General features: G+C 40.7%; 1 long non-coding RNA gene across 2 annotated transcripts in view; it reads right to left on the reverse strand.

Annotated features, from left to right (window-relative positions):
• The window catches only part of LOC138852765 (uncharacterized), a 392759-nt gene that overhangs the window by 72583 nt on the left and 303209 nt on the right, over nucleotides 1-16967 (reverse strand). For both annotated transcript variants that reach the window (XR_011392062.1, XR_011392063.1), the window contains exon 4: nucleotides 11557-11613. This is a non-coding gene — a long non-coding RNA (uncharacterized lncRNA). The remainder of the gene's footprint in view (nucleotides 1-11556; nucleotides 11614-16967) is intronic.

Below are 16967 nucleotides of genomic sequence, written 5' to 3' on the forward strand. Positions count from 1 at the left end.
AAACAATAAATGGTAGTCCGTTGGATAAAAACTTTCATTATTAGTTTCCACGAGAACAAAGTTGAATGGCAAAGAAATGCTGACAAGTATTATTATATTTTGCTTACAGGTGAGCGAAACGTTGTATAGATTTTTTCGGCATTTTAAGTGTCTGTGTACTACCAATGGTTTTAAGCTACTATATCGGTAAAGATGGAGAGGGTCGGGAGGGCTGGGGGAAGCCACAGCATCCCCCCCGCTCAGCCCTGGGTGGCAATTTCTTCCAGAAAACGTCTCGGAAGATTGATGACCTGCACGACACTTTGAAACCCGAATATATGATCAAGAGGTCAAGAATATCGGAGCACCAGCGTTGGAGGGGGAAAAAAAGTCGTTCTCTTAAATCAAATTTATAGAGAGCGAGAGAGAGAGAGAAAGAGAGAGAGAGAGAGAGAGAGAGAGAGAGAGAGAGAGAGAGAATATTCAACCGGAACCAGAAGAAAAACTCAAGACATGGCAGACTCGGCATCTTGAAGATGACAACTCTGTGAGACGAAGAAACAGAAGCGGTTCGAGAGGACGCCACAAAAGAGGAAGCCAGCGGGAGAACGCCCGTCTCCTGTTAGGTCAGATAATGGAGAGAGATGCGAGAGGACTCGCTCTTGGAGGCAAAAGTGACAAAAGACTTTTTTTTTTTTGCGCGGAGAGAGAAGGACAAAGGGACGACGCTCTTGGCTTTAGAAATGTTGCTGTGACAACACACTAAGGAAGTGAGTCACTTTATACAACAATGGCAACTCGTAAAGGAAATGACGGGTCCAGAAAGACAGAGGCGAGAAAGATCGAAATAACTAAAAACACATTAAATTAGAATAGAAACAAGGATACCGTGTGGTCTTGCAGGAAAAACATGTAATTGTTAATATCGAGGTTATCTGGCGAGAAAAATGACTCTTTCCACGTATGACTATTTTCCTCTTTAAAGATGAGTCGACAGAGAAAAGCACATGGCGCTCTTCCTGCCCTCCACTCCATCCCTCACACTACTCGCAAGAAAAAGTAAATTTAGAGACTAACGTACATGCATATTTAACACATGAAAAATGTTTAATTTACACTCAACATTACTACTCCTAGAACTATCAATACTTCATCTATTACTACTTCCACTACTGCTATTACAACAACAGCTGATGTTTAACTTCTTATCTGGTCATTCCAATTAGACATATCAGGAGATACTTGTCCTGTTCTCTGTCAAAAATACCACCACCACTGTCTATTACAGCCACAGACTATTACCACCTTCACTACTACTACTACTACTACATTAAAATACTTGTAAGCGTTAACAACTCTTTTCTTTGACGCACTTCACCTATTCAGCTTTGTATACGCGATAATCTGCTAATTTGTAGATATTTCGGAGCACCAGGAGGCTCATTACGGATGAAGGTTATTAGAAATAACTAAGTCATTAAGACCTAATGTTAGATAAAAGGACACAAGTGCAACTAATGCATCATTTTATTGTGGTATTTTTAACATATTGTCGGAAATTCTACCAACATTATTACATAAAGACCTGAGTTTAGGTATAACATCCTCAGAATCAAAAATGGGACTTGCACATGAGTTACTTGGGTTATCAAAGTTTATTCCTTGGGTAACATTGATAATGGATTGGGCAAATATTTTTGTTAGCGGGTTTAAGTTTATAAGGACTTGTTTTACATGGCCAGAAGGCCTCCTGCATTGTTCCTCCATTCTTGTTTAATATATATTGAAAAAGTATAAAGAAGCTAAAAGTTTTACATAGTTTATGCTCCTCGAAACCTCAAAAATTTAATAACAACGACCCTGATTCAGAATTTGGATTAGTAATTATCTTGTTGGTCTGTATCAGAAGAATATTAGTGTTATTTTAGGGCACGATAAGCTGTCATCACATACTTTTAAATGGCATCCAGAAATTCATTATCATATGAAGTGACTTACTTATTGGGCGGGCAGGTAAGCCAGAGGAAGTACAAACCAAATTTTCCAAGGACTAGGTCTTCATATAAAACAAAAAAGACAATACCGTGACTGGAACGATACACAAATAACCCACATATAGGAGAAAGAAGCTTATAACTACATTTCGGCCAGACTTGGACCGTTCGCTAGTCGGACCGAAACGTCGTCATAAGCTTCTTTCTATGTACGGGTTATTTGTGTATAGATATTCATAGAAATAAGATCCACGTCTGGATAAATTCTCTCGTTTCTTCTGAGAAAAAGCCATATACAAAGTTGTATTTTAGGCGCCGTTAAAACAGCAATCTAGCGTGTCTTGGCATCATCTTGAGATAATCTTGATTGGACACAACACTTCGTCTTAATCTTCGTTCTTCGTAGCCAAAATGTCACTATCTTCGGCGTGGTCTCTTAATCTCTAACTGGATCTAATTTAGTGACGAATTGTTAATTCTGTCTCTGGGCGGGGAAATTTCTTGCGAAAGATTTCATATATTTTCATTATTTTATCAATACAAGAATTTTGGTGAATCTCTTCCCAACCATCTTAGCAAATTTGGTGACGATTGTGTTTGTAAGTTTTGTTAAAACGTAGTTTGAGCTTTTTTTTCTTAATATTTGACTTTCACCTTTAACCTAGACGTTTCAGAGAGTGACTTTTTTTTTTAGACTCAAATTTGGTGGTAAATGAATAAAATATTCATGAAGTATTGTTGGCCAGCAACCAGGAGTCCCAGTCTGGTACCTGGTTGCCGGGGTATCTTGCTGTCAACAGCTGGTCCAAAAAAAGGTCAACCAATGTACAGTTTCAGATATACTGGCGAGGAAAAAACTTACACTATCAGTTAGTAACAAATTCAACCTCTTAATAAAGAGCAATACAGGTGGCTTTCACCTGAGTTATATGTGTGTGTAAATTCAGGAACATCATTAACACGGCCATTTGTATTACCCTCAGCAGAGTCTGTCATACTAATGACCAAACACTAATGACGAAAATCTTGGATTTTTTCTTTATTTTGATTTGATGAAGTTGTTTTGTATTTGCGCAATCAATGCTCACTGCTTCCATAATTCTGGCCATGAACGCTACTTCACACCTAATAATTCTCAAAATAAAACGTACACTCATTTTCATTAATGTGAAGGCTGTTGAAAATAATATATATATGACGTACCGAATAGGCAGAACTTGCGATCTTGGATTAAATAGCAACGTTCATCTTGCCATATAGGACAAGTGAAAATTTGTGTATTCAATAATTTCGCCAAAATCATTCTGAACCTAACGAAAAAAATATATCTCACTGTCTTTGTTTAGTATTAAATTATTGTAAACAAATCTAAAATATATTTAGTTGGGTTAGGCTAAAATAAATTGCATTTGTTATAAGGTTAGGTAAGTTTTCTAAGTTCCTTTTGGTGCAAAATTATAATTTTTTACACCAACATTAATGAAAAAAATATATCTTTAAACGTATAAGAGAAAATTTTAGAAAGGACTTAATTTTAAATGATTTCTTGCTAAATGACCAGTTTTACATATTCGGCACGACATATATATATATATATATATATATATATATATATATATATATATATATATATATATATATATATATATATATATATATATATATATATATATATAATAACGAACTTGCCGAATAGGCCAAACTCCCTTCAGAATTAAATTTTTATAAAAAGAAATATTTTACAGAATTATAAATTTTTTTCAATAGCAGTGATGGCATAAAGATTTTTATTTCTGGGCCAAAACTTAGAAATCTAACCTAACCTGGTTAAACTTAAGTATTTTTTTAACTAAATTCTGCTAGGTATAGCATAACTACCAGAGGGGAAAGTTAAATGACACCTTTAGCCTTTTCGCGTTGCAATCAACACTTTTTCACCAGCTTTCAATAGTGGAAAGTAATGGAGATCAGCCCAAACAGACATGTCTATGGCTGCTACCATACACACACCATACTTGGGTTGCTCTCCATTCCTGACAAGTATCACCAAGTATCAACAAACAGCAACGAAGTTGCAACACCTGCTGAAAAATAGCAACAGTACGAGCCAACATGTAGCAGCAACAGGTCAGTTACTCGAAAAGGAAAAAAAAATGTCGGTCATGAAGATGGGTGAATATCAGCTAGGGAGAGCCAGCCAGTCACTACAAGCTGAAGCATTGGTTATAATACTGAAACAGCAGTCAACTTGTCACCACGAACTGCACCATCTACTAATGGAACAAGAGCAACAGTAAGGTAGAACGACCACGAACTGCAGCATCCAGTAATGAAACAAGAACAGTAAGGTAGAACCACCACAAACTGCAGCATCCAGTAATGAAACAGTCTCCATCACCCACAGAAGGAGAGTGGCATAAGGCCAAATTGAGAATCAGTGTTCCTTGTAAAGTTCCCTCCTCCCGGCCCCGAGAAACAGGCACAATTCCGATAACTTTCCGTGCATTAGAAAAATATCCGGGCAGAGAAGAGTGGTTCGCGTGCCTCCGGACAGTGAGGCTGATAATCCCATGCCTCGCTGGGTCTTGCATTATAAATGATTCTGATTTGTTTTCATTCTAGAAGCAATTTCTTGATCGTGAATGTCAATGCGCAAGAGTATTTTAAAAGCTTAATTTCTCAAGGGAAGACTGAAACGCCATTATATATTTGAATTCATTATTCTTCCCATTATGGGTATGAAGGTAGACAATTCATATTCATTATTGCCGAAAACATTAATCACGGTGAAATATAATTCCATTATGTTTGGGAGTAAATTATTTCTTCTAAGCGATGGTAAACACGGAGGACGTCCATTTGTAACGACAGTGATTAAACGTTCTTTTGTTCTGGTAAACGAATTGCAGAAAATGTGAAATTTAAGCATACACATACACACACACACACACACACACACACACACACACACACACACACACACACACACACACACCAGTGAAGAGGCGGGGCCAGGAGCTGTGAATCGATCCCTGTTACCACAAATACGTGATTGCAAATGGGTGAGTACGCTTGCATAAAATCCATACATAGCTTTAAGAGGAGGTACGATAAAGCTCTTGGAGCAGGGTGTGTGTGGACCTAGTAGCGATCAACGAAGCTTCGAATCGACCCCTGCAATCACAAATAGGCGAGTACACACACACACACACACACACACACACACACACACATACACACATCTTTGGATCTAATATGAGTGTTGCCCATCCCCCATTCCCCTACGGATCAAACGCTTCCCATGAATGTAATCATGAGGTGTGATTCGAGTAAGATGAGCTCATATGACTTGGATCAAGAACATCAAGGATCACCAGCATCAAGGCACCTTCCTTGAGGGGTCAGATGGGGAGAATATAACAAGGTTTCACAAGAAAATATGGCGAAGGGTTTCACAAGATAACAGGTTTCACAGGATGCGCCAACGTTAATGTTCTTATGGTGTTCATAAGAGTTTTGCATCTGAAGAAAATAACTCGAGGTTGTTCACATTAACTTTATGTTATTGCCAATACTCGCCTGGCACAGCTGTTGTGTTGGTGTGTACCGGGAGTGGCGAAAGTATGTACTGGGGTGGTGGTGGTAATACTGTGTACTAGGGAGGTTGAGGTGCTTATTGGGGGGGAGGGGGATTGTGTACTGGTGGCCGAGTTGGGTACTGGGGGTAATATTGTTTACTGGCTATGGTGAGTAACCAGGGGTAGAAATGTGTACTGGAGTAAAGAGGTGTACTGGTGCTGAAGCTGTGTACTGGTGTACTGAGGGTGAAGCTGTGTACCGAAGGTTACGGTTTATACTGGGGGTTAAGGTTTGTAACTGGGAGTGATGATATGGACTCTGGGGTGGGAGATGTGTACTGGGTTAAGGTGAGCACTTTGGTTAAGGTATTTACTGCGGTTAAGGTATTTACTGGGGTTAAGGTATTTACTGGTGTTATATATACTGGGTGTAAGATATGTATTTTAGTTATGGTTTGAACTGGGTTTAAGGTAGGTACTGGGAATTGAGGTGGATACTGGAGTTTGAGTGCATTAGGGTACAGATGACTACGGGGGTGAAGATGTGCTCTGGAGTGAAGATGTGTTCTGGGATGATGGTGCAGGCTGGGTAAAATGAATAAAATATAAACTAATGAGCACGGGGTAAGGCTAAACAAATGACAAGCAGTTTTCTAATGAATACTTCTCAGTTTATACAAGACTAGAGTGGAATCCTCTAGCAAATTGCTTTCTTGGTGACGTCTCGTAGGAAACTGACTCAGGTGACACGTACGCTGGACTGACAGCTGCCAACTACAACAGCCTGTTGTATGAACCTTAGCCCTGGCTTCGTCTGTGTAGATGCCTTCCCGTGACTTAACCTGACTTCCCATTTTTTTGTCTCTTTCCTCTTTCCTTTTTCTCCTCTGGGTTGTCTTTCTCTCTTCTGTCTCGTGTTTCTGTTCCTTCTTCATTTATTTCACCACTTCCCCTTTCACGCACCTCTGTGCGCTTGCTCTCCCTCTGTGTGCACCTAGCTCTCTTGCAGTGCTCCCCTTCCTTTGTATTTGACTGGCTCGTCCTCCTTATTCCCCACTACTACCTCTTCTACTACTACCACTACTACTACTACTACTGATGACATTAAGACACATGTGCGGCGTCTGGGTGTCTTTGTTGTGGACGTTTCGCCCTCCAGTGGCTTGCTGGATGGCGAAACGTCTACGATGGAGATGCCCGGGTGTTGCGCATGTGTCTTAATTTCATCTTGTCGGTATTATATACCATTCTTGTACTACTACTACTACCACCACCACCTCTTGCTGCCTATATATAGCCGTCCTGCTCCACTTCTGGTTAGTGTGACTTTGTAAATGGTCCAAGTCGGACCGAAACGTCGTCGTAAGCTTCTCTCTTTTATGTGCGGGTTATTTGTGTATACAACAGCCTGGTTAATAAGGCAATTGATCCACCACGAGACCTGATAGTGGACCGACCCGGGGAAAAGGGGGGACATTGACCCCTGAAAGTATTCGTCAGGTCAAAAATATTTCTTGAACAGGCTTATATTTCAGAGGAAACAGGAGTACTTGACGCCAATAAATGAAATCTGACATAATTCTGTGCTTTGAAATCAACACTTCTCTGGTGTCTGAACAATTTTATGACGACGTTTCAGTCCGAGTTGGACCATTAACCAATCACAGTCCTCTGGTGTTAATTTTCGTGAATTTTAATAATTCCACACAGACATATGTTCAATCTTTTGTAGACACTACAAAAAAAAAGTGCCCTTAAGGCTCGGTACGTCGAGGTGATGTGAGCTGCCGATGTATGTATAATGTTCGCCAAGACCATAGTCCTGGCACGGGTCCCAATCTTGCGATGACCCGTCTATGTGAGCTGCCGAGCCTCGTACGCTGCTTTTCTGTCGATGATCTAAACATGTTTTCCTATATTTTTCAGCACTATGCGTTTCTGAATGTTCAAACTCATTGACACGACATGTTTTTCATTGTTAAAACTCTTTGACTTGTAGAAAAACACATACGAATCATATACGTACAGTATTTCATATTTAATAATGCATAAAATTTTCCCTAATTGGGATTTGATTTTTTTTAATTTACTATGCAGACTTAATGGAAGATATATCACGATGCAGTGAATTGAACATAACTAGTAGCATGTGATGGGAGTAGTGAATCCTCGTCCCTCCACTGAAAGATGACAGTGAGAGATCACTGTCCCACAATGCTGTCAGCGGTAAGTAATGAGTCTGTCAGCCAAGAAGTGCCACTGAGTGGCCCCTAGACAGCCAGGGTACCTGGGTCGTACCAGGATGATAACTGTCCTCTACCTTATGTGGCAGTGAATGAGCATTGTTCTATAGTGTGGAACATGGTGAAGGAGAGAGATGGAGAGGGGGTGGGTGAGAGAGAGAGAGAGAGAGAGAGAGAGAGAGAGAGAGAGAGATTAAATGATTTTCTGTTGAAGGAAAAAAATTATCAGGATGTAAGTGGCCTTATGAATTAATATGTGATAAAAAATAATAAATACCTGACATGAATCGGAAAAAAATGAAGCAATGAGAGCACTAAGAGCAGAAGAGAAGCCTGGCTGTGGGACTGACCGCCTCAAATACTCCTGCTGACCTCTGTATTTGACTGATGAAGCTTACTGTGTAGGCGAGGCGTTACAACAGTAATGATACCTAACTGCTACACATGTGTATTGCAGTAATATTATTGAACTCGCCACCAACTGGGAAATATAGAACGTTTGCATTTAAAGTTTCTTTTTTCGTGGATGCTTTTCGTATCTTCGGATAAATAATTCATATTCTTTCACTTTTGTATACTTCATTTTCTTTTTCAGGCACAATGGCCTTTTCTAACCAAAGCCGGGTAATGAAACGTAAAGACAAGCTACTACTTGCTTCCCAGTTTTCTTTGCAAAACACGGACACCATAACCCTATGCAGCCCACCGAACCCCAACGTCCTTGCCGATTTTCCCGAATCCCTTCCTCGATATAATTCTTTGCTCATGCCTCCGCATATTGTCAAATCCTAGAGATAACTCGCCTTCACTCTGATGCGAGATTCTCAAATTTTCTTGCTGCTTGCTCAGGCCACTGCCTCTCGATACTATCTTCATGTCTTCTATCTTGGACATCCCTTGTTCCTTTCCTCCATCTCAAATTCTCGCAACCTCTTATCTTACTCTTCTCTATTGACACGAGCAAATCATTTTGATAACCCTCTTCTTCTCGTTAAATTATTCTTTTTTATTATTCCATCACGTTCAATACTTTATATATTCTTTATTCTGTGGATAATATTAACACACTACTGAACGTAGATGCTACGTTTTCACTGTCTTTTTCCTACTGCAACATACGAAAACCATATTGCATGCATTATACCCCGATGCATCCCAATTTTAGCATCCTGTTAAGTTTATACAAAAAAGTTATGTTAATGTCACCTAAGCTAAAACACCTCACACAGCACTGGAAGCTGGAAACCATGGACAACACTGGAAGCTGGAAACTATGGACAACACTGGAAGCTGGAAACTATGGACAACACTGGAAGCTGGAAACTATGGACAACACTGGAAGCTGGAAACTATGGACAACACTGGAAGCTGGAAACTATGGACAACACTGGAAGCTGGAAACTATGGACAACACTGGAAGCTGGAAACTATGGACAACACTGGAAGCTGGAAACTATGGACAACACTGGAAGCTGGAAACTATGGACAACACTGGAAGCTGGAAACTATGGACAACACTGGAAGCTGGAAACTATGGACAACACTGGAAGCTGGAAACTATGGACAACACTGGAAGCTGGAAACTATGGACAACACTGGAAGCAAACTATGGACAACACTGGAAGCTGGAAACTATGGACAACACTGGAAGCTGGAAACTATGGACAACACTGGAAGCTGGAAACTATGGACAACACTGGAAGCTGGAAACTATGGACAACACTGAATGCTAGAAACCATGGACAACACTGGAAGCTGGAAACTATGGACAACACTGAAAGCTGGAAACTATGGACAACACTGGAAGCTGGAAACTATGGACAACACTGGAAGCTGGAAACTATGGACAACACTGGAAGCTGGAAGCTATGGACAACACTGGAAGCTGGAAACCATGGACAACACTGGAAGCTGGAAACTATGGACAACACTGGAAGCTGGAAACTATGGACAACACTGGAAGCTGGAAACTATGGACAACACTGGAAGCTGGAAACTATGGACAACACTGGAAGCTGGAAACTATGGACAACACTGGAAGCTGGAAACTATGGACAACACTGGAAGCTGGAAACTATGGACAACACTGAAAGCTGGAAACTATGGACAACACTGAAAGCTGGAAACTATGGACAACACTGGAAGCTGGAAACTATGGACAACACTGAAAGCTGGAAACTATGGACAACACTGGAAGCTGGAAACTATGGACAACACTGGAAGCTGGAAACTATGGACAACACTGGAAGCTGGAAACTATGGACAACACTGAATGCTAGAAACCATGGACAACACTGGAAGCTGGAAACTATGGACAACACTGGAAGCTGGAAACTATGGACAACACTGGAAGCTGGAAACTATGGACAACACTGGAAGCTGGAAACTATGGACAACACTGAAAGCTAGAAACCATGGACAACACTGAAACTTATATATAAACCACGAGTAAAGCGAAAAAAAAAAATTAATTATGGACTGAATGCGAAAATGGACAACACTATACACTGCGGGCTGGAAAAATCGGAGCAACTCTCAACACTATCGCTGGGAAATGCACCAGTTATTTTTATTATTATTTTCTGTTTATGAGCAGAATATGCAATTATATATGTTCCGATAAATTGGCAGTGCATAAATAATGAAGCTCATTTTAATTAATTTTTAGTGTATGGATAACAAAGGTGCCACTGTTGAATTTGCAACTAACACACACAAGACTCATTGCCACATAAATATTAAAAAAAGGACGAAACGGCGGCATTAAACCCTCATAAATTACAATATTTATATTTTACATCTGCCTAAATAAAGCTTAATTACTTTCATATTAAATGGTCGATATGCTAAGCTACTTTACTATGGTAATGTCATTTAACAATACGTCTGACTGGATTTATCTTGCCTCTAGAAAGAGCCTTCCTTTATGTTTTTACCTCTGTTGATTATAGCGGCCATTGCGTGTGCAACACTGGAAAGCCGTGTGTAACATCCACTCGGAAACTTCGATAAGGACACGCACCGAACACTTGCGATAATGCGTGAAACCAATTCATGAATATACAGCACAAGTGCTGAACCCTGAGATACTAGGCGGAATAGTTAAAAAAATAAGTCTTCAGATTGGTGACGGACATGAGGGAAATGAGCCATGAGGTGAGCCAGGGAACACTGAACAACCTTAGGAAGAGTATAAGATGGGTTATGATCACGGGGAATAAACAATATGTATATGCAATTTTTTGCTAGCAAACTAGAATAAGGGGACATAAAATGGAAATAACACCTTCAAGGCGCTACAGAGATTTTCGAGCAAGATGCACTTAACATAAGAATGGTGATGCAGTAGTAGTAGGTGTATGAGTTGGGCAACCTGGAGTCTACCTGGAGGGCATTCCGGGGATCAACGCCCCCGCGGGCCGGTTGATGATCAGGCCTTCTTGTGGATCAGGGCCTGATCAACTAGGTTGTTACTGCTAGCCGCATGTAGTTCAACATACGAACCACAACCTGGCTGATCTGGCACTGACTTTAGATATCTGTTCAGCTTCCTCTTGAAGACAACCAGGAGTCTATTGGTAATTCCCCTTATGGCTAGTGGGATAAACAGTCTTGGGCCCCGGACACTTACTGTGTTTTCTCTTAGTGTACCAGTGGCGCCCCTACTTTTCACTGGGGGTATATTACATCGCCTACCTGGCTATAGCAAGGAGACAACACAAGCCGACTACATACGGGGCTTCAAAACTAGATAAAACAAACCTTCATCCAGGCACTACGTTGAAGGCGAAGAGGCGGGGGCCAGGAGCTAGAAATCACCTGCAAATACAGACGAGTAATTATTAATCCGTAATTACTTACGCCCCTTTGTCTCTATCTCTCTGGTTCAGACTATATTAATACATAAAGAAAAATTAAACTCCAACAACACAGTATTTGCTTCCCATCTGTAAAGACTGAGTGCTGCACTTACTAGCACATTTACGAATATTAAAAGTGGCTAGAATTTCACTGGCCAAGTTACTTTTAATGCGGTTATTCCATTCCAGGTAACTCCTGTAATATTTTGGCAATATGCAAATGTATATGTAAACAACCTCGGTCATAATTGTGGAAATACTAATTAATGTCAAATCATTTTTTATTAAAGTGAGTTAACTGACTTTATGAAGCTTCTATAGTTCTTCAAGTTTCATTTTTTTCATAATGTACTTTGTCAAGTGTGAATTTTAAGCTCTGAAACTGTTTGATTCATTGGTGAAGGTTCGATCCTCTGGTTATGTTTCTGCGAGACAGAAACATAACCATTCAATTGAGAATTTTCTTTCCTTTGGCTAAAATTGAGTTCTCAGAGGAGTGGTGGTCAAGTTCTCTCATTATTTTGACTACAAAGAAACGAAATGAAAGATGCTGGAAGTGTTATATAGAAGAATGGAGGGAAGGAGAGAGGAAGAGTGGGCAAGGAAGAAGTGAATGGGAAAGGAGGGAGGGAAAGGTGGAGGGGGAAGACTGAAGGGGCAAAAGAGGGAGGATGGGGAAAATTGAGAAGGCGAGGATGTGATGTAGGGGCAGAATATATGAATGTTTATAGTAGTTTTATCTCACGTTTTAATTAAAAAATATACCAACCTGGCGCAGGAATAATGTTGAGGCTAAACGGTTATAGCGTGTCGATACTGTTACGTTACGAAAATACACATAGTGACCCTCTTTAAACCTGGAAAAGAGAGGGTGAAAGTAAAAATAAAAGTGAAGAGAGCAAAGAGGCTAGGAAGGGAAGGGGCGAGGAAGGGAAGGAGGAGGAAGGGAAGGGGGCGAGGAAGGGATGGAGGACAGGACGTGTTAGAAAGAATAGATAACCAGCGAGTACAACAAAAAACATGTTTTTCTTAAGGAGCGATTTAAGATAAGTAATTGAGGGTTTAAGGTGTTAGATTTGATCTACAGAAAAAAACACAAGATCTTACCAATTCGCATCGAAAACGCTTGCAAATGGCCGTCATTACTACACTCAGAAGGTCTGACTTTACATCAGTTTATAATTAATAATTCATCCTTACGGTTCAAATTGCTATCACAAGAACAGAAGTATGCGATAATTCCCTTGCATAAATATGTTAATACAAGTCAAATATTAGTGGCAGGCGGTGCTAAAATCATCAGAGCTGATGATAGGGACATAAATGTTTGTATTAACCCGTCATTAAATATGTGATTGCTGGAAAAACCAGTCGCAGCACCTGCTAGTCCTGTTGGCCTAAAATTAATAATCAAGTCTCCGTGTATAATTTCGTCGTTTATTAAGCAAAAGCGACTCGCTCAAGTATCCGATTTAGCTTCGCAATTTTGCCGTATCAATCACCCCGGACTATTGGATGTTTTCCAAAGAGGTCTTCATTAAATGAAAATATAGGTTAAATACGTTCGTACTTTATCGCTGCTATTACCGCTTTGCAGCAAAGAATACTGCGCTCAGACGGACTTTCTACTCATGAGACTGAGAAGCTTTGCTTCACCGGGCGTCGTTTATCAGAGAGAAATCATATAGAACGAGTTCGTAATTTCTCTGTTGCCCTCTTCCCGAGAACCCGTTTAAGCATATCAGTTGCAAGCGTTGCCTTGCAAACAATCGTCTCGGCTAAGTTATATACTTCTGGTAATGAAAAGCTCGCTTGAGAATTTTTTAATATTATAGGGAGGTCATAGAAGGAATATATTAGCAATTAAACGTTGATTGTTTCTAAGATCGAGAAAATGTGTTCTGGAAAACCAGGAGACTTTTAAGAAGCGTTTTAACAGACGTATTCGGACGTAGCCTTCTGGTAACGTTTTGGAACATCTGAAGACTAATGTGCACTTCGAAGAAGAAACCCTAAAGCACGTTTCGATCAATCTTAGACCATTATTAAGTAGCCTAAGAGAAAAAGCTAAGAAGAGAGGGAAAAAAAAGAAGACAGATCAGGAGAATAGGTGAAGAAAAACTAGGAAGACGCGTCTGGCGAAGAGATTTGTTCTTAATTGCTCCAGGCACGGTAATATGGTTTTTATTTCGCTGAACGTTTTCTTTGACCTTTTTCATGGTCAACAACAAGCCTGAAGCCTCTGTAAAATACACACTGAATATATAAAAAATGACAACAGGAATTACAACTTTTAGAATATGCAAAATGCAAAAGTATTTAGGGACTAAAACTAATCGACTTAGGTTATTATTCTCAGCAAAACGTGGAGAAATAAACTGCGATTAGAATTATTTAGAAACTATTAAAAGACATCTTTAGTGCCTTTAAAACTTGGTTCACAGGTCTTTTGTGTATCCAAGTTCTCTTGCCCTTTAATCCACAGGATAGATATGGGATGCACAGTAAACTAGAAGCTAGAATTCACAAAATGGATAGCAGCTGCACAAAAAGCTGACCCCTACAGTCTACAGGCAGTATATAAGGTGTGCAAAATTAGCAGCTACCGTCTACAGGATGCATATCTAGTAAAACTAGTTTCTATCGCTCTCCAGATGTATACTGGGTGTACAAAAGACTAGCTCTTACCATCCACAGGATGTATATTGGAGGAACAATAAACTAGCCGCATCAGCTACAAAATCTAACTAATTTAGTACGTATTTGTTGCCGACTACTCTCCAGTATATCATTTGTATTTTGTATGCTATTTCCTGACTGATAAATATATCAACAGCAAGCCAATATCGACTGGAAACATGGACTGCATGACTGGAAACATGGACTGCATGACTGGAAACATGGACTGCATGACTGGAAACATGGACTGCATGACTGGAAACATGGACTGCATGACTAGAAACGTGGACTGCATGACTAGAAACGTGGACTGCATGACTAGAAACGTGGACTGCATGACTGGAAACGTGGACTGCATGACTGGAAACATGGACTGCATGACTGGAAACATGGACTGCATGACTGGAAACATGGACTGCATGACTGGAAACATGGACTGCATGACTGGAAACATGGACTGCATGACTAGAAACATGGACTGCATGACTGGAAACATGGACTGCATGACTAGAAACATGGACTGCATGACTGGAAACATGGACTGCATGACTGGAAACATGGACTGCATGACTAGAAACGTGGACTGCATGACTGGAAACGTGGACTGCATGACTGGAAACATGGATTGCTTGACTGGAAATATGGATTACATGACTGGAAACATGGACTGCTTAACTAGAAACATGCGTTGCATGACTAGAAAGATGGATTGCATGACTGGAACGGTGAAAAACTTGAAACGTGGATCACATGACTTCATACGAAAATCACATGTCTGGAAACCCGAATCATATGACTAAAACAAAAGGGTAGCATTGCTAGAACCATCAAGTCTATAGACGGAGAGTTACGAGATGTCGTGTTCCTTATAAAATAGCAAGAGTTGGTCTCAGACCGGCCGCGGGGGCGTTGACCCCCGAAACCCTCTCCAGGTATACTCCGGGTATTGTGGGGAAGAAAGAGAAGTCTGGTTATGAAGGAGGAAGATACATTCGAGTCTTGGCAGAGGAAGACAGAGACAATTCCCTGAAGAGGAAGACAGTGACGGAGGAACACAGTGACAATTCCCTGAGGAGGACGACGGTCAAATTCTAACTAATAGGAATATAGGTCTTTATCAAGTCACAGACGCATCTGTTTGTGACTGAGTCTACTGTGTGGCGAAACGTTTTTAATAAAGGATCCCATTACACTGTATCTTCATTAGTCTTTCTTGCCACTAGTTATATTTTTTTGGATCTAATGGTCGTTTCACTCTCACTGAAGCTGTGTAATGATGAAGTGGTTGGATCCCATAGCTATGCTGTGGATCAAGTATCTTCAATGAAGGGTTCTTGATGCTGTTAAAGGGTGGGGGGGGGGGGAGTTATATCTTCAATCAGGGAACTGGAGCTACCCTTTATTTCCTCAAATCAATCCTAATTATTTCCCATTGCCAAGGAGCGGAGTGACACCTGTGGTATCAGTGCCTCCCTACGTCGTAAAGAGGGCGCGAGTACAGCGGTTAGCGGAAGAAGGATGAATCCTCCATCGCATCTTGTGATAATTTACCCACACAACTTTATATATATATATATATATATATATATATATATATATATATATATATATATATATATATATATATATATATATATATATATATATATATATGTAATGTGTGTGCGCGCGCGCGCGCGCGCGTGCTCATGTATATGTAATCACCTGTATGTGGTTCCAGGACCGATTCACAGCTCCTGGCCTTGCCTCTTCACTGGTCGCTACTAGGTTCACTCCTGGCTTCTAAAGCCTTATCGTACCTCTTTTTAAAGCTATGTATGAATCTTGCCTCTACCACTTCACTCTCTAGGTCGTTCCATTTCCTGACTACTATAAGGCTGAAGAAATACTTTCTTGTATTCTTATGATTCATCCGTGTGTGTGTGTGTGTGTATGTGTGGGGGGGAGAGAGAGAGAAAGCGAGAGGGAGAAAGCGAGAGGGAGAAAGTGAGAGGGAGAAAGCGAGAGGGAGAAAGCGAGAGGGAGAAAGCGAGAGAGACAAAGCGAGAGGAAGAGAGAGAGAAGAAGAGAGAGAGAAGGAGAGAGACGAGAGAGACAAAGCGAGAGGGAGAAAGCGAGAGTGAGAAAGCGAGAGAGACAAAGCGAGAGAGACAAAGCGAGAGAGACAAAGCGAGAGAGACAAAGCGAGAGAGACAAAGCGAGAGAGACAAAGCGAGAGAGACAAAGCGAGAGAGACAAAGCGAGAGAGACAAAGAGAGAGACAAAGCGAGAGAGACAAAGCGAGAGAGACAAAGCGAGAGAGACAAAGCGAGAGAGACAAAGCAAAGCGAGAGAGACAAAGCGAGAGAGACAAAGCGAGACAGACAAAGCGAGAGACAGACAGAGATAAAGCGAGAGAGAGACAAAGACAAAGCGAGAGAGAGAGAGAGACAAAGCGAGAGACAGACAAAGCGAGAGAGACAAAGCGAGAGAGACAAAGCGAGAGAGACAAAGCGAGAGAGACAAAGCGAGAGAGACAAAGCGAGAGATACAAAGCGAGAGAGACAAAGCGAGAGAGACAAAGCGAGAGAGACAAAGCGAGAGAGACAAAGCGAGAGAGACAAAGCGAGAGAGACAAAGCGAGAGAGACAAAGC

This window comes from Cherax quadricarinatus, chromosome 16 (genome assembly GCF_038502225.1).
Source record: "Cherax quadricarinatus isolate ZL_2023a chromosome 16, ASM3850222v1, whole genome shotgun sequence".
NCBI lineage: Eukaryota > Metazoa > Arthropoda > Malacostraca > Decapoda > Parastacidae > Cherax > Cherax quadricarinatus.